Source organism: Heterodontus francisci, chromosome 24 (assembly GCF_036365525.1).
Source record: "Heterodontus francisci isolate sHetFra1 chromosome 24, sHetFra1.hap1, whole genome shotgun sequence".
Taxonomy (NCBI): domain Eukaryota; kingdom Metazoa; phylum Chordata; class Chondrichthyes; order Heterodontiformes; family Heterodontidae; genus Heterodontus; species Heterodontus francisci.
Genome location: NC_090394.1, coordinates 12,209,930 through 12,236,025, shown reverse-complemented (window position 1 = coordinate 12,236,025; position 26,096 = coordinate 12,209,930).

The window sequence follows — 26,096 nt, the reverse complement described above, 5'->3', positions numbered from 1 at the left end:
GTGGTAATCCATATCTCGTAAAGAATTGGATTAACTTTTCTATGACGATTTCAGCAGTGATTGTCCTCAAAGGAATAGCTCTTGGAAATCGAGTAGCCATATCCATCATAGTAAGTATGTATTGATCTTCCGCTTTTGTTTTTGGCAAGGGTCCTACACGGTCTACCAATACCCTGCTAATTGGTTCCTCAATCACTGGTTTGGGAATTAGTGGTGTCGGTTTTATGGTAGGTTGCAGCTTTCCCACCATTCGGCATGTATAGCATTTCCTACAAAATTGTCTCACATCCTTTGTAAGACCTGGCCAGTAATAATAGAACATAGAACATAGAACATTACAGCGCAGTACAGGCCCTTCAGCCCTCGATGTTGCGCCGACCTGTGAAACCATCTGACCTACACTATTCCATTTTCATCCATATGTCTATCCAATGACCACTTAAATGCCCTTAAAGTTGGCGAGTCTACTACTGTTGCAGGCAGGGCGTTCCACGCCCCTACTCTTTCTTTCTTTTGGGCCTCCTTATCTCGAGAGACAATGGATATGCGCCTGGAGGTGGTCAGTGGTTTGTGAAGCAGCGCCTGGAGTGGCTATAAAGGCCAATTCTGGAGTGACAGGCTCTTCCACAGGTGCTGCAGAGAAATTTGTTTGTTGGGGCTGTTGCACAGTTGGCTCTCCCCTTGCGCCTCTGTCTTTTTTCCTGCCAACTACTAAGTCTCTTCGACTCGCCACAATTTAGCCCTGTCTTTATGGCTGCCCGCCAGCTCTGGCGAATGCTGGCAACTGACTCCCACGACTTGTGATCAATGTCACACGATTTCATGTCGCGTTTGCAGACGTCTTTATAACGGAGACATGGACGGCCGGTGGGTCTGATACCAGTGGCGAGCTCGCTGTACAATGTGTCTTTGGGGATCCTGCCATCTTCCATGCGGCTCACATGGCCAAGCCATCTCAAGCGCCGCTGACTCAGTAGTGTGTATAAGCTGGGGGTGTTGGCCGCTTCAAGGACTTCTGTGTTGGAGATATAGTCCTGCCACCTGATGCCAAGTATTCTCCGAAGGCAGCGAAGATGGAATGAATTGAGACGTCGCTCTTGGCTGGCATACGTTGTCCAGGCCTCGCTGCCGTAGAGCAAGGTACTGAGGACACAGGCCTGATACACTCGGACTTTTGTGTTCCGTGTCAGTGCGCCATTTTCCCACACTCTCTTGGCCAGTCTGGACATAGCAGTGGAAGCCTTACCCATGCGCTTGTTGATTTCTGCATCTAGAGACAGGTTACTGGTGATAGTTGAGCCTAGGTAGGTGAACTCTTGAACCACTTCCAGAGCGTGGTCACCAATATTGATGGATGGAGCATTTCTGACATCCTGCCCCATGATGTTCGTTTTCTTGAGGCTGATGGTTAGGCCAAATTCATTGCAGGCAGACGCAAACCTGTCGATGAGACTCTGCAGGTATTCTTCAGTGTGAGATGTTAAAGCAGCATCGTCAGCAAAGAGGAGTTCTCTGATGAGGACTTTCCGTACTTTGGACTTTGCTCTTAGACGGGCAAGGTTGAACAACCTGCCCCCTGATCTTGTGTGGAGGAAAATTCCTTCTTCAGAGGATTTGAACGCATGTGAAAGCAGCAGGGAGAAGAAAATCCCAAAAAGTGTGGGTGCGAGAACACAGCCCTGTTTCACACCACTCAGGATAGGAAAGGGCTCTGATGAGGAGCCACCATGTTGAATTGTGCCTTTCATATTGTCATGGAATGAGGTGATGATACTTCGTAGCTTTGGTGGACATCCAATCTTTTCTAGTAGTCTGAAGAGACCACGTCTGCTGACGAGGTCAAAGGCTTTGGTGAGATCAATGAAAGCAATGTAGAGGGGCATCTGTTGTTCACGGCATTTCTCCTGTATCTGACGAAGGGAGAACAGCATGTCAATAGTCGATCTCTCTGCACGAAAGCCACACTGTGCCTCAGGGTAGACGCGCTCGGCCAGCTTCTGGAGCCTGTTCAGAGCGACTCGAGCAAAGACTTTCCCCACTATGCTGAGCAGGGAGATTCCACGGTAGTTGTTGCAGTCACCGCGGTCACCTTTGTTTTTATAGAGGGTGATGATGTTGGCATCGCGCATGTCCTGGGGTACTGCTCCCTCGTCCCAGCACAGGCATAGCAGTTCATGTAGTGCTGAGAGTATAGCAGGCTTGGCACTCTTGATTATTTCAGGGGTAATGCTGTCCTTCCCAGGGGCTTTTCCGCTGGCTAGGGAATCAATGGCATCACTGAGTTCCGATTTGGTTGGCTGTATGTCCAGCTCATCCATGACTGGTAGAGGCTGGGCTGCATTGAGGGCAGTCTCAGTGACAGCATTCTCCCTGGAGTACAGTTCTAGGTAGTGCTCAACCCAGCGGTCCATCTGTTTGCGTTGGTCAGTGATTATGTCCCCCGATTTAGATTTGAGGGGGGTGATCTTCTTGATGGTTGGCCCAAGAGCTCTCTTCATGCCATCATACATTCCTCTGATGTTTCCGGTGTCTGAGGCCCGCTGAATATGGCTGCATAGGTGTTGCCAGTAGTCGTTTGCGCAACGCCTAGCTGTTCTTTGTGCAGTACTTCTGGCTGCTTTAAGTGCTGCGGATGTTAAATCGCTGGGGGCTTTCTTGTAGTTCAAAAGTGCAATGCGCTTAGCGGCTATGACAGGTTCCAGCTCTTCATTATGAGATTGAAACCAGTCTGCATTTCTCTTCGCACTTTTGCCGTAGGTGGTCAAAGCTGACTCATAGATGGCGTCTCTGATGTGGGCCCACTTGGTCTCAGCATCCCCTGTGGGAGTGTTTTGAAGGGCTGTTACAAGTGAATTTAGAAATTTTTGTAACAGCTGTGGGTGAGAAATTCTGCTCGTGTTGATGCGCGGGTGGCCCTTCTGCTTGGAATGATGCAACTTCTTTGGTCTGAGTCTAACCTTGCTGCACACCAGGGAGTGGTCGGTGTCGCAGTCCGCACTGTGGAAGCTGCGTGTGATTTGAACACTGTTTAAGGCGGCTCGCCTTGTGACAATGAGGTCTAGCTGGTGCCAACGACGTGATCTTGGGTGCCTCCATGAAACCTGGTGACAGGGTTTAGTGTGAAAGAACGAGTTGGTGATGCAGAGGTTATGATAGGTACACAACTCAAGCAGTCTCTGCCCGTTCTCATTCATCCTTCCAACGCCATAGCGCCCAAGGCAGGAGGGCCATGAGTCATGGTCGGCCCCAACCCTGGCATTAAAGTCCCCCAGCAGGAATAGGTGTTCGGTGTTGGGGATGCTGCTTATGATGTTATGGAGTTGTTCATAGAACTGGTCTTTAGCTTCAGGTGCGGAGCAGAGTGTTGGAGCATAGATGCTGAGTAGGTGTACTGGACCAGAGGTGGTGAGCAGTCGGATGGACAGTATGCGTTCCGAGCCATTTGAGGGAGGCTCTATCATGCTGAGCAAGGAGTTTCTGATGGCGAAGCCCACTCCATGCTGTCTTGGTTCTTCAGGATCCCTGCCCTGCCAGAAGAAGGTGTAGTCTTGCTCTGCTAGAGAGCCACTCGCGGGGAGGCGAGTCTCCTGAAGTGCTGCAATGTCCACATTGAATCTACTGAGCTCGTTGTTAATGATGGCGGTCTTCCGAGAATCGTTGATTTGTGTAAGGTCTTCCGACAGGCCAGGACACATAGTTCTGACGTTCCAGCTTGCAAAGCGAAGGGCTGGTACCTTCTTTCCTTTTTTCATGTTGTTTGGTGCGGTGTATCAGTCCACCTTTCGGGCAATGACCCTGAGCTCCAAGCACCCATTGAAGCAGGCAGACTGTGGCGGGACAGAACCTTATTGACCGGGGGCTGCCCGGTTTGAGGCGGGCGGTAGCTGTCCAGTGAGGTGCAATGACCTCTCCCACCGACAAAGGCAACCCGTGGCGCCCAGTTTCTACGCCAATTTATCTGGACTTATAACCCGTAACTGCTGCCTTCCGTGTTGTTTCAGTCGCTGTGAGACAACTATGGAGTGACCTCTCCATGGCGCATGCCTGGGCAAATTTATGGAGGTTGAGAGTTGCCCAGTCGTCAAAACCCCCCTCTCGGCCTTTCTGGTGGGGTCCAAAGGAGTGCAGGACACGACGTTTGGCACCAGTATGGCTGCAGGAACTGCCGGAAACATGCCAAAGGTGACACATGACCGCCTACGGGGTTCCGCTCCGGATTTTCTGTTAGGGTTTACTCCCTTAGCCTTGGTCTCTCCCGAGACGCCCACAAGGCAGTGGGGTTGTTGGGGCCCCTACACAGGTGTAGGATGGTGCCGGTGGGAGGAGGGGATGCAAGGGGGAGGGGTAGAGGGAGGGGGTGGGGGGGGGGGTGCAGGGGAAGGGGGTGCGGGGTGAAGATGGTGCGAGGGGGGGGCGGGCTGGGACGGGGTTGTGAGGGGGTGAGCTGAGAGGGTGGAGCAGGGAAGGGGACGGGGGTGGGGGGGGGTGGAAGGGGGGTAAAGGGGGGGGGAGGGGGGGTGGAATCTGGTGCAGGTAATAAGCCATTTCCTCAGTGCCCACCATCGACGTCTGGAAAGCTCATCCACGTCCTTCGGGAGGTGAAGCATCATTTGGCAGACTTAGAGGTGATTACATTTGCTAAGGGTTTTTTTTTTGCAGTGGTTTAAATAAAGGCATGCAGCATTGCCGACAGTGCGCTGCAGATGCTCTCCGAGCCATCTCCCGCGGGCGCTTTGAAGTTGCGGCCGGGGGGGCCGTTCGTGGATGTTTTGGGTGTTCGGGGCACCTTTTCACAGGACTTCTCTCGGGTCCCGCAGCTCCTTCTTCACCTCAATGGACTTACCGCATGCCGTGGCTGCAGACACTCTGGACTGTGAAGACAGCAGGATCGGAGATTGAAGTATCGGCAGCTGTGCTCGTCAGTTTCATCCGGATCAATTTCATTGAGAAAACAAAGAGCAGGTGTGGCTGGGGGAGGGCAGTGGGCCCAGGTAAACGCCCCTACTACTCTCTGTGTAAAGAAACTAACTCTGACATCTGTCCTATATCTATCACCCCTCAACTTAAAGCTATGTCCCCTCGTGTTTGCCATCACCATCCGAGGAAAAAGGCTCTCACTATCCACCCTGTCCAACCCTCTGATTATCTTATATGTCTCTATTAAGTCACCTCTTCTCCTCCTTCTCTCTAACGAAAACAACCTCAAGTCCCTCAGCCTTTCCTCGTAAGACCTTCCCTCCATACCAGGCAACATCCTAGTAAATCTCCTCTGCACCTTTTCCAAAGCTTCCACATCCTTCCTATAATGCGGTGACCAGAACTGCACGCAATACTCCAGGTGCGGCCGCACCAGAGTTCTGTACAGCTGCAGCATGACCTCGTGGCTCCTAAACTCGATCCCCCTACTAATAAAAGCTAACACACCATATGCCTTCTTAACAGCTCTATTAACCTGGGTGGCAACTTTCAGGGATTTATGTACATGGACACCAAGATCTCTCTGTTCATCTACACTACCAAGAATCTTCCCATTAGCCCAGTATTCTGCAATCCTGTTACTCCTTCCGAAGTGAATCACCTCACACCTTTCCGCATTAAACTCCATTTGCCATCTCTCAGCCCAGCTCTGCAGCCTATCTATGTCCCTCTGTAACCTACAACATCCTTCGGCACTATCCACAACTCCACCGACCTTCGTGTCATCCGCAAATTTACTAACCCACCCTTCTACACCCTCATCCAGGTCATTTATAAAAATGACAAACAGCAGTGGCCCCAAAACAGATCCTTGCGGTACACCACTAGAAACTATACTCCAGGATGAACATTTGCCATCAACCACTTCTTTCAGCTAGCCAATTTCTGATCCAAAGCACTAATTCACCTTCAATCCCATACTTCTGTATTTTCTGCAATAGCTTACCGTGGGGAACTTTATCAAACGCCTTACTGAAATCCATGTAGACCATAATATTGGCTTATACGTGATTTGGTCTTCTGAATTCCCCTTTGGTCCTGCAAAAGGAATGTCATGTGCTAACCTGAATAATCCCTGGCAGTATTTAGTGGTACCACTATCTGTTCAACAACTGTCCAGTCTTCATCTGCAGGTCTATGAGGCAGTCTCCATTTCCTCTTCAAAGTTCCATTTGCATATAATAGCCTTCCAGAACTCCTTTCGCCTCAGCTTCTGTCAGAACCGTCTGTGCTATTTGGTATATTTCTGGATCAGCTTGCTGTGTTGCAGTGATAGAAGATCTGTTAAACATCTCATTTGGATTATCTAAATTCCCAAATAAGGTTTCAGATACTTGGCTAACTGTTTGTGCTGCCACTTTTACCTCTGACAATGGATCCTGTTCAGCCATTGCTCGGGTGACTACACACACACAGGAAACATTCCTGGAACTTATTTAGAGATACAGCACTGAAACAGGCCCTTCAGCCCACTGAGTCTGTGCCAACCAACAACCACCCATTTATACTAATCCTACATTAATCCCATATTCCCTACCACATCCCCACCATTCTCCTACCACCTACCTACACTAGGGGCAATTTACAATGGCCAATTTACCTATCAACCTGCAAGTCTTTGGCTGTGGGAGGAAACCGGAGCACCCGGCGGAAACCCACACGGTCACAGGGAGAACTTGCAAACTCCGCCCAGGCAGGACCCAGAACTGAACCAGGGTCGCTGGAGCTGTGAGGCTGCGGTGCTAACCACTGTGCCACTTCTTTCAACTTGTTCCTGTAATTGCTCCATTTCCTTAACTTCACTTGGTTCCTCTGTAATTATAAGAGAAACTGCTACTTTTGATCCGGCCAAATCATTTCCATGGAGTAGATCAATTCCCTTTACTGGCAAACTGTGGACAACTCATACAGTTACCATCTCATTGATTAAGTCACTGTCTAGGCGTACTTTATATAAAGATAGGGGTATATATTCCCTGCCAATTCCATTAACTAAAACTTTAGCGTTCAAGGTGCTCTCTGATGGAAACGTTATATCTTTCTCCAGTAAGAGTGTTTGTGTTGCTCCTGTATCCCTGAGTTTAATAGGTTTTCCTGCCTCACTTACAGGATATGGAGTTACTGTCTCCTTTGACAAAAATTCATTATAACTTTTGAGTATCTTATTCTTAATCTCTACATTCACTTCAGTATTTGTATCTGGTTTCACAGCTGCTGTTAAAGCTATAGCCTGGTCTGCTCTACTCTGACAGTGCCTTTTCCTCTGCATAAGCTTTGCATACACCAACGAGTCCTATGTCTACATGCCTCCAACATCCATCATTCCTTCACCTTTGCATGGCCCATCTCCAACTCTTCCCTTCCCTTCCTCAACTTCTTTGTCTCTATTTCTGGAGATAGGCTGTCAACCATTATCTACTATAAGTTCATTGACCTACAACTACCTTGATTGCCCTTCCTGCCAGCCAACTTCCTGTAAAGACTCTATTCCATACTCCCAGTTTCTCTATCTCCTGCACATTTGTTCTAACAATGCCCCCTACCACATTCATGCTTCTGATCTGCCTTCCTTTTTTCCTCAACGGAGAATTCCCCTCCATCACGGTTGACAGAGCCCTCAACTGTGTCCATCCCATTTCCCAAACTTCTGCTTTCACTCCTTCCCCTCCCTCCCAGAGCCATGATAGGGTTTTCCTTGTCCTCGCCTTCCACCCCTCCAGCCTCCATATTCAATGGATCATCATTTGCCATTTCCACGACCTTCAGCATGATGAACACCACAAAACACATCTTCTCCTCCCCTTCCCTTTCAGCATTCTGAAGGAACCATTCCCTCAGCAACACCCTCGTTCACTCCTTAATCACCCCCAATACCCACTCCCCTTCCCACGGCACCTTCCAGACAAGCACGAGAGATGTAACACCTGCCCTTTTACCTTCTCCCTTCTCAGAGGACAGATGGGCACGGAGAAGGGTTAAAGTGCGTATACTTCAACGCAAGAAGCATCAGGAATAAGGTGAGTGAATTGAAGGCGTGGATGGGCACTTGGGACTACGATGTTGTGGCCATCACTGAAACGTGGATAGGTGAGGGGGAGGAATGGTTCTTGGAGGTACCTGGTTATAGATGTTTTCATAAGATTAGGAATGGTGGTAAAAGAGGTGGGGGGGTGGCATTGTTAGTTAGAAATAGTGTAACAACTGCTGAAAGAATTTTCGAGGAGGATCTGCCGACTGAGGCACTGTGGGTTGAGGTCAGGAACAGGAAAGGAGCAGTCACCTTGATGGGAGTTTTCTATCGGCCCCCCAATAGCAGCAGGGAGGTGGAAGAGCAGATTGGGAAACAGATTTTGGAAAGGAGCAGAAGTCACAGGGTAGTAATTATGGGGGATTTCAACTTCCCAAATATTGATTGGCAACTCTTTAGATCGAATAGTTTGGATGGGGTAGTGTTTGTGCAGTATGTCCAGGAAGCTTTTCTGACTCAGTATGTAGACTGCCCGACCAGAGGGGAGGCAATATTGGATTTGGTACTAGGTAATGAACCAGGGCAAGTGATAGAGCTGTTGGTGGGCGAGCACTTTGGAGATAGTGATCACAATTCTGTAGCATTCACTGTGGTAATGGAGAGGGATAGGTATGTGCAACAGGGCAAGGTTTACAATTGGGGGAAGGGTAGATATGATGCTGTCAGGCAGGAACTGAGGAGCATAAGTTGGGAGCATATGCTGGCAGGGAAGGGCACGGTCGAAATGTGGAACTTTTTCAAGGAGCAGATAGTAGGGGCCATTGATAAGCATGTCCCTGTCAGACAGGGAAGGGATGGTCATGTGAGGGAACCGTGGTTGACAAGAGAGGTTGAGAGTCTTGTTAGGAAGAAGAAGGATGCGTATATAAGGTTGAGGAAAAAGGGCACAGGCATAGCTCTGGAGGGATACAAGATGGCCAGGAAGGATCTGAAGAAAGGGATTAGGAGAGCTAAGAGAGGGCATGAAAAATGCTTGGCGGGTAGGATAAAAGAAAACCCCAAGGCCTTTTACGCGTATGTCAGAAATATGAGGATGACTAGGGGGACCGTAGGTCCGGTCAAGGACAATAGCGGGAGACTGTGTGTTGAGCCGGAAGAGATAAGTGAGGTTTTGAATGAGTACTTCTCTTCGGTATTTACGAATGAGAAGGGGTGTATTACTGAAGAGGACGGTGTGAAACAGACTGGTAAGCTCGAGGAAGTGCTCGTTAGGAGGGAAGATGTGTTGGGGTTTTTGAATAACTTGAAGATAGACAAGTCTCCCGGGCCTGACGGGGTATATCCAAGGATGTTATGGGAAGCAAGGGATGAAATTGCAGAGCCGCTGGCAATGATCTTTTCATCTTCTCTGTTGACGGGGGTGGTACCAGGTGATTGGAGGGTGGCAAATGTTGTGCCCCTGTTCAAGAAAGGGAATAGGAACAACCCTGGGAATTACAGGCCAGTTAGTCTTACTTCGGTGGTAGGCAAGTTGATGGAAAAGGTGCTGAGGGATAGGATTTCTGAGCATCTGGAAAGACACTGCTTGATTCGGGACAGTCAGCACGGTTTTGTGAGGGGTAGGTCTTGCCTCACAAGCCTGATTGAATTCTTTGAGCAGGTGACCAAGCAAGTGGATGAGGGTAAACCAGTGGATGTGGTGTACATGGATTTTAGTAAGGCATTTGATAAGGTCCCCCATGGTAGACTTATGGAGAAAGTCAGGAGGCATGGGATAGTGGGGAATGTGGCCAGTTGGATTAAGAATTGGCTAACTGATAGAAGGCAGAGAGTGGTCTTAGATGGTAAATACTCAGCCTGGAGCCCAGTTACCAGTGGCGTGCCACAGGGATCAGTTCTGGGTCCTCTCCTGTTTGTGATTTTTATTAACGACTTGGATGAGGAAGTCGAAGGGTGGGTCAGTAAATTTGCAGATGATACAAAGGTTGGTGGAGTTGTGGATACCGAGGAGGGCTATTGTCGTCTGCAAAGGGACTTGGATAGGTTGCAGTGCTGGGCTGAAAAGTGGCAGATGGAGTTTAACCCTGAAAAGTGTGAGGTCGTCCATTTTGGAAGGACAAACACGAATGCAAAATACTGGGTTAACGGTAGGGTTCTTGGGCATGTGGAGGAGCAGAGAGACCTTGGGGTCTATGTGCATAGATCGTTGAAAGTTGCAACTCAAGTGGATAGGGCTGTGAAGAAGGCATATGGGGTGTTAGCGTTCATTAGCAGAGGGATTGAATTTAAGAGCCGTGAGGTGATGATGCAGCTGTACAGGACCTTGGTAAGGCCTCATTTGGAGTACTGTGTGCAGTTCTGGTCGCCTCATTTTAGGAAGGATGTGGAAGCCTTGGAGAGGGTGCAGAGGAGATTTACCAGGATGTTGCCTGGAATGGAGAATAAGTCTTACGAGGAAAGGCTGAACATTCTAGGCCTCTTCTCATTAGAACGGAGAAGGATGAGGGGTGACATGATAGAGGTTTATAAGATGATCAGGGGAATAGATAGGGTAGACAGTCAGAAACTTTTTCCCCGGGTGGAGCAAAGCGTTACAAGGGGTCATAAATTTAAGGTGAAGGGTGGGAGATATAAGGGGGATGTCAGGGGAAGGTTCTTTACCCAGAGAGTGGTCGGGGCATGGAATGCCTTGCCTGGGGAAGTTGTTGAGTCAGAAACTTTAGGGACTTTCAAACGGCTTTTAGATAGGTATATGGATAAAAGAGAATGATGGGGTATAGATTAAATTGTCCTTGACAGAGGACAAAGGATCGGCACAACATCGTGGGCCGAAGGGCCTGTTCTGTGCTGTATTTTTCTATGTTCTATGTTCTAAACACTCCTTCCAGGTGAAACAGTGATTTACATGTACTTCTTTCAATTTAGTATTCACGGTTCATGATGTAGTCTGCTCTACACTGAGGAGACCAAACACAGATTAGGTGATTGTTTTGCAGAACACCTCTGCTCAGTCTGCAAGCATGACCCTAAGCTTCTAGTTGCCTCTCATTTCAATCTTTGTTCGCACTTTGACCTCACTCTCCTCACCATTCTGCGCTGCTCCAATGAAACTCACTGGATGCTTGAGGAACAGCATCACATCTTACAATTAGACACGTCACAACCTTCTGGATTCAACACTGGTTCGGATTTTGCGGCGCCAACAACTTGTTTTCCGCGTTCACCATTATTACACGACGGAGAGGTCCAGCATCTCCCAGAGTGCACGTACACTGTAGCGCGTAAATTCAGAAGTTGCAATGGGCCAACCAGTGATTCTCCTAATGGCTCGGAATGTCGATCGCCAAGCTGTAGATTTAAACACTTGATTGGGAACAAGTGTGGATTTATTGCCCACTAATAATGAAGTATTCACACCAAAAATGTTAGATCTGGTATTGCCAGATGTTAAAGGGCCTCCTTGCATTTTGCAAATACTTAATATGGAGGCCCACTGGAAAGAATCTTTTAAAGCTTGAAATGGGTTCAAGTAAATGATATTTTAAAAAACATTAATATGACTTTTTAAATGCTTTAAGAAGATTTATCAGGCTTTTTCATTGTTTAATGTTAATACTTCTTAAACAAGATTTATCATACTTTTTATTGTTTTAATATAACTGACTTTTCCAACAAATTTGATAAATTTTATTAAAAGGTCAGCATCAAAACTTTTAAAAATTCTGATCAATCTTGTTCAAAGATCATTTACATTAAAGTCTGATAAATCTTGTTAAAAAGTAAAAGCCATAATTGTTTTAGCCTGATTTATCATACCTTTTAAATGTTTCAATGTATATCACTTTGTAGAATATTTATCTGACTTCCTCAGAGTAAGTATGAAAATGGCTCTGATCAAACTTCTCAAAAATATGTTTACATTTTTAACTTTGTAAATTATTCATGTCAAATAAATCCAATTTTCCATTGCCTTTTTACTGCAGCAGCTGTTTTATACACTTCTTGTGATGCAGTGACTGGAAGCCGTGCACACAACCACCTGCAGTTTTCACCTGTGCTACATGGTGCTGCTGGGCCTCACAGAGGCTGATGCCGGGAGGGAATCCTGCCTCCTTCAAACAGCGATTCTTGCCATGGGGCTCGCGGTAGACAGGTTAGTTTGATTCGAGGTCTGCAGCGAGCGGTGTCGCTGCGCCGCTAATCACAAAATCCGAGCCGTGGGAATTCAATGATTTCAGAACCGCTCCCAACTTTTCAGACAGCAGGTGCTGGCAAAGATTATGCTGTTCATTTAATCTCTCCTCCCTTCTGTCCTATCACAGACCTTCCCTTTTGTTCTTTAGATTTTTGATCTGTACAAAATCTATCCCATTTAGCACGGTGATAGTGCCACACAACACGATTAAGGGTATCCTCAAAGTGAAGACCAGACTTTGTCTCCATAAGGACTGTGCAGTGGTCACTTCTACTAATACTGTCATGGACAGATGCATCTACAGCAGGCAGATTGGTGAGGATGAGGTCAAGTATATTTTCCTGCTCGTTGGTTCCCTCACCACCTGCCGCAGACCTAGTCTACCAGCTGTGTCCTTTAGGACTTGGCCAGCACAGTCAGTAGTGGTGCTACCAAGCCACTCTTGGTGATGGACATTGAAGTCCCCCACCTAGAGTATATTCCCTGCTCTTGCCACCCTCAATGCTTCCTCCAAGTGGTGTTTCCTTGCCCATGTTTGACCTGAGACTTCATGGGGTCTGGAGTCGATGTTGAGGACTCCCAGGGCAACTCCCTCCTGATTGTATACCACTGTGTCACCACCTCTGCTGGGTCTGTCCTGCCGGTGGGACAGGACATACTCAGGGATGGCGATGGCAGTGTCTGGGACATTGTCTGTAAGGCATGATCCCATGAGTATGACTATGTCAGGCTGTTGCTTGACTAGTCTGTGGGACAGCTCTCCCAACCTTGGCACAAGCCCCCAGATGTTAGTAAGGAGGACTTTGCAGGGTTGATAGGGCTGGGTTTGCCATTGTCGTTTCTGATGCCTAGGTTGATGTCAGGTGGTCTATCTGGTTTCATTCCTTATTGACTTCGTAATGGTTAGATACAACTGAGTGGCTTGCTAGGCCATTTCAGAGGGCATGTAAGAGTCAACCACATTGCTGTAGGTCTGGAGTCATATGGGTTTTTACAACAATCGAAAATGGCTTCATGGTCACCAATCGACTAATTCCAAATTTATTAATTGAATTCAAATGTCACCATCTACCATTTTGGGATTTGAACCCATGTCCCCAGAGCATTAGCCTGGGCTCTGGGTTACTAGTCCAATGACATTACTACTACACCACTGCCTTCCCATTTATATTTATATTTATATATAGCAAAACAAAAGTGACCCTTAGGGAACACCGCTGTCTACCATCCTCCAATCTGAAAAACAACTATTTACTACAATTATTTCTGTCCTTAAGCCAGTTTCTTTTATCTAATTGGAGACTGATCCTCCTATTACATGAGCCTCAAGTTTGTTAACCAGCCTTTGATGTTTTGTGTGGGATTTTATTAAACGCTTTCTCACAATCCGCATAGACAACATCCACTACATTCCCTTTATCAACCTTCTCTGTTACTTTATCAAAAAATTCACTTAGTTTAGCCAAGAATGATCTACCTTTTACAAATTCATGCTGGGTCTCCTTAATCAACTGAAATCTCTCCAAGTGCCTTATAATTTTTTCCCCGATTATTTTTCTAAAATCTTATCCACGACTGATGTTAAACTGATTGTAACTAATTGTACAGGAAGTGTTCAACCATTTCTTGGTTACAGCAGCAGTACCATCACCTCCTGCTGTACCATTTGCCGAGAAAGTAACCTTCCTTGAAATCACTACCAACCTCAGCACATTACTACCGCAGGCAGCCCTCGAAACACCAACAGGGTTGTGTCAATATTCATCACTTGAGTATAAATGTACACAGTGGCTGTATGGTTTTCTGACTGACTTTAATGTGTATGAACAATAAGGTACAAGATCAGTGAAAAACATTTTCAAGAGGAAACAAACATCATACCCTTTATATACACCATGATTCCCCTTGGTGACTAGATGTTATTTCTATTCTCTGATTTATTGCTACTTTTAAGTACCACTTCAGGGTCAGGCAGGCAAAAGACAGGTGTCATCATATGCTGTACATATTCTGGCAATGAACTAATGCTGACTGTGTCTCTAAAAGGAACTTCTAAGTAGTCTGGTTCCGCCTGCTGCCATCTGCAGGCATTATGCTCTGAGTGGCACTGTCAGAGTCCTGGCATGTACTCCAAGAGATGCCAGTATCAGGCACAAGGACTTTAGCCACCACTATTCCACTGGACCCTGGGTCTGCATTTGATGGATAGCTGGTCCAATGAAAGTTATCAGATTGGTCCAGCCCTGAAATATGGCACTAGCCATGGTCTGGAAGTCACAATCAATGCTGCACTCCAATCTGCAGACTGTAGCCTTCAGAAATGCAGCCTGCTCTTTCATGGACGTGGAGGCTCTGACTGGTTGCTGGTTGACTCTCATCTCGGGCTCTGTTGGTGATATAATGCAGATGCCATTGGGGGAATATGAGGTGAGAGAGGAGTGGAAATTGAATATGTCTGATTGGAGGAAGGTGATTTGAGGATGTGTAAGACAGTTTCTCTGTGTTAGGGGAAGTAGTGGCCATAGTGAGTGATAGATAATTGTTGGTTCCCTTAAGCAATGTGGCTTTAAGGGATCAAGATTCCAACTTATTTCCACAAAGCGATATAGACTTGATGGCCACAGCTGCCGATTGTTGCACATCCTAGATGATTGTCCACAGACTGGGCATATCTGAATGATATTCCACAGACATCCTGGCTCCCACCACTTTGAAGCCTTCTCCTCACATTTGCTGGGAAGTGGGTACAAAGAACAAAGAACAAAGAAAATTACAGCACAGGAACAGGCCCTTCGGCCCTCCAAGCCTGCGCCGATCCAAATCCTCTATCTAAACCTGTCGCCTATTTTCTAAGGGTCTGTATCTCTTTACTTCCTGCCCATTCATGTATCTGTCTAGATACATCTTAAAAGACGCTATCGTGCCCGCGTCTACCACCTCCGCTGGTAATGCGTTCCATGCACCCACCACCCTCTGCGTAAAGAACCTTCCACGGATATCCCCCCTAAACTTTTCCCCTTTCACTTTGAACTCGTGTCCCCTTGTAATTGAATCCCCCACTCTGGGAAAAAGCTTCTTGCTATCCACCCTGTCTATACCTCTCATGATTTTGTACACCTCAATCAGGTCCCCCCTCAACCTCCGTCTTTATAATGAAAATAATCCTAATCTACTCAACCTCTCTTCATAGCTAGTACCCTCCATACCAGGCAACATCCTGGTGAACCTCCTCTGCACCCTCTCCAAAGCATCCACATCCTTTTGGTAATGTGGCGACCAGAACTGCACGCAGTATTCCAAATGTGGCCGAACCAAAGTCCTATACAACTGTAACATGACCTGCCAACTCTTGTACTCAATACCCCATCCGATGAAGGAAAGCATGCCGTATGCCTTCTTGACCACTCTATTGACCTGCGTTGCCACCTTCAGGGAACAATGGACCTGAACACCCAAATCTCTCTGTACATCAATTTTCCCCAGGACTTTTCCATTTACTGTATAGTTCACTCTTGAATTGGATGTTCCAAAATGCATCACCTCGCATTTGCCCTGATTGAACTCCATCTGCCATTTCTCTGCCCAACTCTCCAGTCTATCTATATTCTGCTGTATTCTCTGACAGTCCCCTTCACTATCTGCTACTCCACCAATCTTAGTGTCGTCTGCAAACTTGCTAATCAGACCACCCCCCTATACTTTCCTCCAAATCATTTATGTATATCACAAACAACAGTGGTCCCAGCACGGATCCCTGTGGAACACCACTGGTCACACGTCTCCAGTTTGAGAAACTCCCTTCCACTGCTACTCTCTGTCTCCTGTTGCCCAGCCAGTTCTTTATCCATCTAGCTAGTACACCTTGGACCCCATGCGCCTTCACTTTCTCCATCAGCCTACCATGGGGAACCTTATCAAACACCTTACTGAATTCCATGTATATGACATCGACAGCCCTTCCCTCATCAATCAACTTTGTCACTTCCTCAAAGAATTCTATTAAGTTGGTAAGACATGACCTTCCCTGCACAAAACCATGTTGCCTATCACTGATAAGCCCATTTTCTTCCAGATGGGAATAGATCCTATCCCTCAGTATCTTCTCCAGGAGCTTCCCTACCACTGACGTCAGGCTCACCGGTCTATAATTACCTGGATTATCCCTGCTACCCTTCTTAAGCAAGGGGACAACATTAGCAATTCTCCAGTCCTCCGGGACCTCACCCGTGTTTAAGGATGTTGCAAAGATATCTGTTAAGGCCCCAACTATTTCCTCTCTTGCTTCCCACAGTAACCTGGGATCGATCCGATCCGGACCTGGGGACTTGTCCAGCTTAATGCCTTTTAGAATACCCAACACTTCCTCCCTCCTTATGCCGACTTGACCTAGAGTAATCAAACATCTGTCCCTAACCTCAACATCCGTCATGTCCCTCTCCTCGGTGAATACCGATGCAAAGTACTCGTTTAGAATCTCACCCATTTTCTCTGACTCCACGCATAACTTTCCTCCTTTGTCCTTGAGTGGGCCAATCCTTTCTCTAGTTACCCTCTTGCTCCTTATATATGAATAAAAGGCTTTGGGATTTTCCTTAACCCTGTTTGCTAAAGATATTTCATGACCCCTTTTAGCCCTCTTAATTCCTCGTTTCAGATTGCGCCTACAATCCCGATATTCTTTCAAAGCTTTGTCTTTCTTCAGCTGCCTAGACCTTATGTGTGCTTCCTTTTTCCTCTTAGCTAGTCTCACAATTTCACCTGTCATCCATGGTTCCCTAATCTTGCCATTTCTACCCCTCATTTTCACAGGAACATGTCTCTCCTGCACGCTAATCAACCTCTCTTTAAAAGCCTCCCACATATCAAAAGTGGATTTACCTTCAAACAGCTGCTCCCAATCTACATTCCCCAGCTCCTGCTGAATTTTAGTATAGTTGGCCTTCCCCCAATTTAGCACTCTTCCTTTCGGACCACTCTCGTCTTTGTCCATGAGTATTCTAAAACTTACGGAATTGTGATCACTATTCCCAAAGTCGTCCCCTACTGAAACGTCAACCACCTGGCCCAGCTCATTTCCCAACACCGGGTCCAGTATGGCCCCTTCCCGAGTTGGACTATTTACATACTGCTCTGGAAAACCCTCCTGGACGCTCCTTACAAATTCTGCTCCATCTAGACCTCTAACATTAAGTGAATCCCAGTCAATGTTGGGAAAATTAAAATCTCCTATCACCACCACCCTGTTGCTCCTACAGCTTTCCATAATCTGTTTACATATTTGTACCTCTATCTCACGCTCGCTGTTGGGAGGCCTGTAGTACAGCCCCAACATTGTTACCGCACCCTTCCTATTTCTGAGTTCTGCCCATATTGCCTCACAGCTCGAGTCCTCCATAGTGCCTTCCTTCAGCACAGCTGTGATATCCTCTTTGACCAGTAATGCAACTCCTCCACCCCTTTTACCTCCCTCTCTATCCCGCCTGAAGCATCGGTATCCTGGGATATTGAGTTGCCAATCATGCCCTTCCCTTAACCAAGTCTCAGTAATAGCAATAACATCATACTCCCAGGTACTAATCCAAGCCCAAAGTTCATCTGCCTTACCTACTACACTTCTTGCATTAAAACAAATACACCTCAGACCACCAGTCCCTTTGCTTTCATCATCTGCTCCCTGCCTACTCTTTCCCTTAGTCACGCTGACTTCATTATCTAGTTCCTTACAGGCTTTAGTTACTACATCCTTACTCTTCACTGACCTCATTTGGTTCCCATCCCCCTGCCACATTAGTTTAAACCCTCCCCAACAGCGTTGGGTACATCCTCATCCACCTCTGTTCTGGAATGTTCTTCCAGTAGCACTTTTTGAACTTCTCTATATCCACTTCCCTGTGTGAAACTTCCTGAACTAGCTCCTGGGACTGAGGAAGAAATGTTCATGAAAAGAACTAGGTGGGTTTGGCAATGAGGTAGATGGTGTGGAATCAGCATGCTGGCTATGTGGGCTCCATGCAGTGGCCTGTTCTCTGCCCTTGTCTTACTCTTCCTGTGACAATGATGGGGAGGTGAAGTGGAAATTGAATATGCCAAAATGGAGGAAGGATATTTGAGGGTGTATAAGGCAGTTGCTCTGCATTAAGGGAAGTAGTGGCTATAGTGAGTGATAAGGAATTGTTTGTTACTTTAAACCGAGTGTTGCTGTAAGGAATACAGAGTATGGTGGTAACAAGAAATGGTTTGGAGCTTATCTTGCCTGCCTTGGTTAAGTTGCTGGACTTCATCCAGCATTTCTCTCTGTGAGGGAGCACTGAGGGCCTGGGTGACATCCATCCAGGCAGCACCTAGGATGTCTTTCCCCCCCACCACCTCTTCAAGAGCAGCTTGCAGGTCTTCTTATGAGAAATGTACAGGCCTTTGGCAAAGAGCGAAGAAAAGAAAAAATGAAACAGAGAAATAACTATCAAATAGTTGATGAGCATCTGCTTTTCTTAACTTCTGAAAATTTTAATTACATTGACAACGGACCAAATTTCGCTACAATGTTGATATTACCAATGAAAGTGATCTGTTAGACCATTGTGCTCCCTGATCTTTCAATGGTGAAATTACACCAAAATCTGTTGAAGAACTGATTAGAAAATGCCACAGGGAGCATCACAGTGAATCAGAAGCCAATGACCAAAGTAAAAACCTACTGATTTGTGATATAAAGTGTTTAAAACTGATGTTTCAAGATTGAAATTATGATAGAAAAAAGCATAAATTTAAATGATAGAGAACTGATTCATCTTAAGGACTCTCTTTTACTGTCCCTTTAGTTCATTAAATAGATCAGTCACTCCATTTGTTCCCATTGAGAAACCAGAGGCTTTTAGTCTTTGTTATAAGTTTCTTTGTGTTATCTAAAACAATGCAATGAGGTATGTGGATTTCAGTTCCTTGAAGCTCTCTAGAAGGTTTATTAACAGCTAACCTAATACAATACACAGCAAATTAAATACAGAACCTTTGTGCAGGGTGTTACTGTGCAGAGTGACTATGGCTTCTCGTCACATGGCTACATCCTGGTACTTAGCATACTGAGTTCTTAAAGGGACATTGCTCTTAAAGCGATCGTAAAACATCCCCTTTCTTTCCAAAGATAACTCTCGTACGCTACAAGTAAAAACACATAAAATAGGACAATATCAAGATTAGTTATAGAGGGATGGAGATTATAAAATGTACAAGTATAAAGACAGGGATTGTGAAATTTACGAGTGCAGAAGCAGAAGAGTCTATATATCATTTTGGTGGTTTGACAACCCTTCCAGATCTGGTTATGGTATAACCTTCTGGGGATGTGGATTTCCCCTTGGATGTTATTGCCTTGCAGACATGTTGTCAATGTGTTGGTTGTTGTCCTGTTGGTCTGTCACACCCTGATTGTCGGAGGGTCTTTTTTCGAGTCCACAATTGGAGTATTTCACACTTTTCTTTATTGGCTTTGATTCCTCCTCAACACTGTTCCGTTAGATGCTGTAAGCTTGTAAAACCTAGGCTCACTGCATACTTTGGATACCTCTGTGGGTAACCATGTTCTCATTGTGAGGTGTATGACCCTGACTTTTGCCCTATGTGTAGTTGAGGTAGTTCACCCCTACATGTCAGTCATGCACCATCTTCATTCTCCCTTGTTTTCGAGCGGTGTCTCCTGCATCTTAAAGAATTTGGACAGATTATCGAGACATAGTTACAAGGAGATCCCAAGGTTAGGAAATAAATATTCAAAGGTACACAATATTTCAGACAGACAGAATGGCAAAGGAGGAGGGGTTAACCTGATAGTAAAGGATGGCATAAGGACGATAATAGCAAGCGATCAGGCCTCAGTAGGCATGAAGTAAAATCAGTTTGGGTGGAAATTAGGAAAGGAGTCAGAAATCACTGGTGGTAATAATTTACAGACCTCCAAACAGTAGTTACATTATAGGACAGAACATTAAACTGAAAATTATTTGAACATATAAAAAAGGTAATGTATTAATTGTGGGAGACTTTAATCTGCATATAGACTGGAACATTCAAATTGGCAACAGTGGTCTAGAAAATGAATTTGTAGAATGCTTTCATGACAGTTTCTTGGAGCATTACGTTGTAGACCAACTAGGGATAAAGCTATCTTAGATCTCATATTGTATAATGAAGCAGGGTTAATAAGCAATGTCATAGTAAAAGATCCACTGGGAAGTAGTGATCAAAATACCATTGAATTTCATCGTAAGTTTGAAAGTGACACATTTCAATCACAAACAAGAATCGTAAACTTAAACAAAGTCAATTAGGAAGGTATGAGGGGAGAACTGGCTAAGGTTAATTGGGTAAATAGACTGGAAGGTAAGGTGGTAAATGAACAGTGGTAAACATTTAAAGAAACAATTCAAAGGGTTCAACAAAAGTACATTCCATTCAAAAACAAAAACTCATCCAGAAAGACCCATCCATTGCTCCCTCAGGAAGTTAAGGAGCGTATTAGACTAAAAGAAGAAGCTTATAATGTTGCAAAAAATAAGAGCAAGTCTGAGGATTGGGAGTATTTTAGAAACCAGCAAAGGGCCACCAAAAAGTTGATAAAAAGGGAAAAAATAGACTGAGAGTAAACTAGCCAGCAATATAAAAATAGATTGTAAGAGCTCTCATAAGTACAGAAAAAGGAAGAGAGTAGCTAAAGTAGACATTGGTCCCTTAGAGGCAGAGGCAGGAGAAATCATTATGGGGTATTGAACAAATATTTTGTGCCCATCTTCACAGTAGATAACACAAGTTCAATACCAGAAATAGGTAGTAACAAAGGGGCTAAAAAGAATGAGGAAATTAAGGATATTGATATCAGTCGAGAAAAAGCATTGGAGAAACTTGAGGAACTAAAAGCTGACAAGTCCCCGGAACAAGATGGTCTACACCCTAGGGTTCTAAAAGAGACAGCTGCAGAGATAGTGGATGCACTGGCTATGATTTTCCAGAATTCCTTAGATTCAGGAATGGTCCTGTCAGATTGGAAGTTGGCAAATGTTACGCCGCTTTTCAAGAAAGGAGGTAGAGAGAAAACAGGAAACTACAGGCCAGTTAGCCTAACATCAGTCATTGGGAAGATGCTGGAAACTCAAATTAAGGATGTCTTTACTGGCACTTGGAAAAACATAGTATGATTAGAACAAGTCAGCATGGTTTTACCATAGGGAGATCCTGTTTGACAAATTTATTAGAGTTTTTGAGGACAACCTGTGGGGTTAGATACAGAGAGTAATGTATCTTAGTTTGCTGATACAAAGCTCGGTGGAAAGGTAAGCTGAAGGGAGGATGTACCTGCAAAGAGATATCGACAGGTTAAGTGAGTGGGCAACAAGATGGCAAATGGAGTATAATGTAGGGAAGTATGAAGTTGTTCACTTTGGTCGTAAAAATAGAAAAGCAGAATAATTTTAAAAGGAGTGAAACTGGTAAGTGTTGATGTTCAGAGAAACTTGGGGGTACTCTTACAAGCAACGCACAAAGTTAGCATGGAGGTGCAGCAGGCTATTAGGAAGGCAAATGGCATGTTGGCTTTTATTGCAAGGGGATTGGAGTACAGGAATGAAGAAGTCTCTGAAATTTTACAGGGCTTTGGTGAGACCGCACCTGGATTAGCATGTGAAACTTTGGTTTCCACATTTAAGAAAGGATATACTTGCACTGGAGGCAGTGCAGCAAAGATTTACTAGATTGATCCCTGGGATGAGGGAGGGGGGGTTGTCCTATGATGAGAGGCTGAGTAAATTGGACCTCTGGAGTTTAGAAAAATGAGAAGTGATCTAATTGAGACATACAAGATTCTGAAAGGGCTTGATAGTGTCGAAGCTGAGAGATTGTTCCCACTGGTCTGGGAATCTAGAACACGGGGACACAGTCTCAGGATAAGGGCTCAATCATTCAGGACTCAGATGAGGAGAAATTACTTCACTCAAAGGTTTGTGAATCTTTGGAATTCTCTATTCCAGAGGGTTGTGGATGCTCCATTATTGAATATATTTAAGGCTGGGATAGATAGATTTTTGGTTTCTCAGGGAATCAAGGGATATGGGGAGCAGGCAGGAAAGTGGAGTTGAAGCCCAAGATCAGCCATGATTGTATTGAATGGCAGGGCAGGCTCGATGGGCCATATGGTCTACTTCTGCTCCTATTTTTTGTGTTCTTGTGTATGATGGCTTGGCAGAATCATTCTCACTTGTCTGCCAAACATGAGCTCTGCTGGTGATGGTAAGCTCATATCCATAGGTGTAGCTCTGAGGTGTAACATGACAACATGAAAATCTTGTTTTGTTGTCCTACACTTCAGGATAAGCGATTTAACAGTGCGAACCATTCGCTCAGCAAGACTGTTAGATCGAGGGTAATGTGGTGAGGACGGCACATGGTTTACATCCCATTTGGCACACATATCTCTGAAAGGTTTGCCCATATACTGTGGCCCATTGTCAGAAATAATTTCTTCTGGTGTACCAAATAGACTGAACATGACACTCAATGTCTCTGTGACGACTGCACTTGAAATGTCTTTCACCTGTCTGACAGTTGGAAATTTGCAGAAATAATTGGTGAATAAGATAAAGTCATCTCTATTCACAGTAAATAGGTCAGTGGCAATTTTGGACCAAGGGACTGACGGAATCTCATGAGGGTCTCTTTACATTGTTGTGGCTGGCGTCTCTGGTATGCCCCGCACCTTCTCACTAACTTTTTAAAGCCACTGTTAATCAATAGCCAATAAACAGTGTCTTGTGCCAGTCATCTCAGTCGCTCTATGCCCATATGGGCTTGGAGAAGCTGTGACAAGATGTCCTGTTGGAGAACTTTGGACACACTCACTTGTTTTCCTTTGAAAGTGATGCCTCGCAAGATATCGAGTTCATCTCTGAAAGGCCAAAAGCATCTGAGGGTTTCTGGCACCTCTTTTTTCGTATCAGGCCATCCTTCTATGATGACTCTCCACAGTGCCTTTAGTTGTGGGTCATTGGCTGTTTCTGATTGTAGTTGGTCACATTTGTGCTGACCAAAATGCAATAAATCTATTTTGAGCACATCTTCCACCTCGATGTCCATGCTGTCTACTTGCAGATACAGTGGGACTTCTTCATTCTTGTTCGGGTTTGTCAATCTACTCTGCACATCCGAGGGGACCATTTTGGTATTCGGTTTGTAGTAGATGTCGAAGTCGTACCTCTGCACTTTCACTAAGAGTCGCTGTAGTCGAGGTGGTGCACTTGTCAATGGTTTGCGCCAGATCTTCTCCAGTGGTTTATGGTCAGTTTCCACAGTGAACTGCTTGCCGAACAGGTAGGTGTGGAACCTTGTCATCACAAACACCAGAGCAAGTGTTTCATGCTCTATATTTGAGTAATTGGATTGTGCTAAGGATAAACTTTTGGATCCGAATGCAATTGGTTTGCCATCCTGCAGGATGCACGCTCATAGCCCTTTCTGTGAGGTGTCAACTTCCAGGATTGTCTTCTTCCTTGGATCGTAATACTGCAGGGTTCAGGTTTCTGCTGACAATGCTTGTTTGAGAGACTCAAACATATGCTGATGGTCCTCCTGCCATACAAATGGTACATCTTTCTTTAAGAGATCTCTCAGTGATGATGCTTTGTCAGAAAAATTTGGAACGTATGGTGCCAAGAAATTGAAAAATCCAAGGCATCTCTGTAGATCTTCCTTGTCTTGTGGAGTGGGCTTATGCCTTACATCTTTGACTTTGCCTGGATGGATTCATTTTCAGGATGGATTCCAACCTGAATAGATGGAGCCAAAGAAATTAATCTGACTTTTTGCTGTTAAAAACGAGCCCTTTGTGACGAGTTACTACCATCAGTGAATGAAGATGTTAATCATGCTCTTCTTTGGTTTTGCCCATTACCACAATATCATCAGCAATGCATATACAGCCAGCCATGTTTTCTATAATTCTGTCCATATGTTGCTGAAACAGATCTTGACTGACAGATAAGCCGAAGGGTAGTCTCTGGAAGCAATATCTTCCAAATGGTGTTCTGAAGGTGGTGACTTCCTGACATTCCTTATCTTGGTGTACCAACCAATATCCATGTTTAGCATCCAACTTGGAGAAGAACTTGGCTCCTGTGAACTTGGGATTCAATTCCTGTAGTGTCGGAATCTTGTGGGGCATCTCTTTAGGGAGAGGTTTAGACGCCTCAGATCTAGGCATACCCTGATTGCTCCATCCTTCTCCAGTCCGCAGGTAATTGAGCTGCACCAGTCTGTGTAATGATGTACACGACGGATAATGCCATTGCGTTCCATGTCATCCAACTTGTGCTTGAGCTTTTTTTGTACGTGCACAGTGCACTTTCTGGGTGGATTCATTAGTGAAATTGCATCCTCTCTGAGATGCAGAATGGCATCCCCTTTGAAATCTCCGATGGCGTCAAACCTGATCGGGTACATTTGCCGTAGGTCTGGGCTGACTGAGTGTGGGTACCCTTGGTCTCTTCTGCTGTAATGGGTACCTTGGTGACCTCGTGGATAGTCACAATGTTGAGGTCAGTTGCTTAAGCAGACTGTAAGCCAAGTGTTATGACTGTATAGTAACATGGCAGCCTGTAAGCTGTGCGCTGTCCACCATTCAGTACCACGGCAGTTTGAAGATTTGATTTTTTTTTTTAAAAAGAGGAACTTAAAAGCTGGTATCTGTAAGACTTTCCATGATACTGTTGGCTTGTCATAAGAAACCAATTGGCTCACTCATGTCCTTTGGGGAAGAAAATCTTGTCTCATTACCTGGTCTGGCCTTAATGCGACTTCAGTCCGATATCAATGCAGTTGACTCCTAATTGCCCTTTAAAGTGGCTAATTTGCATTCAACCACTACCAACGGTTCAAGAGAACGGCCCACCATCACTATCTCAGGGTCACTAGTTATGGGCAATAAATGCAGGTCTTGCCAACAATGCCCATATCCCAAGAATAAATATTTCTGACTTGCTACTTGAATGTGAAAGGGCACATTGAGATCACGGACAACCACATTCACATTTCATAATTGAAACCGCATACTATGAATCCTGTGATTACACCAAACATAGTGACCATTCTGCAGCAGTCTAAGTGACTGACATGATCACAGTGACAGTAATTTAGCAAACTTGATCATGCCCCTAATTTAATGACAATTAGCTGTTCATCAAACAAGAGAAATGTTTAAAAAGTGTTAGTAAATTGTGAACTGGCATAAGCAATGGCTGAAGTTACTTTTCCCAAATGTCCTTGTTCGTTTGCTGATGTAGATGTGTTATTACAACGTGCAGATCTCCAGGAAATTCTAGGTCATTATGATTGTATCCTGTTTGGTGGGGGTGGTGGGAGGGGAGATTTTCCCAAGAGGATGAGTCCACCTCAATGATAAGTATGTGGCTTTCATGTCTGTCTTAATTGTTAGTCAGAAACTGATGGCTAATCTGAAACTTCAGAAGAATTCAACAATTAACAATTGTAGAGTCATTGGCTGGGATTCTACAGGCTTCCACTTCAAGGTGGGATGAGAGACGGTGGGGGAGGGTGGGCATGGAGAATCCCAGTGGGTGGTGGGGGAGGTGGCGAGATGGAGCGCTTGTCGCCTCCCAATCGTCTAGCGATCTTCCCGTGGGTGGGATAGGCTGACGATGGCCTTCCCACCCAGAGGAAAATTGAGGCCCTTAAGTGGCCTATGAAGGGCCTCTTCCCACTGCTTCTAGGATCTTACCAACGGTGGAGGGGGGGGCCTCTGCCTTGCAGGGAGGACACTTTGTAAAACGAGATGCCCCCCCCTGCTGGCTTGGGGGGAGGTCCCTCCATCGTGGGCAATTTGCAGCACATGGAGGACCCCCATCAGGAACCCCCCGGGACACCCTTTCCCCTGGACTGTAAGGACACCCCCCATCCCAC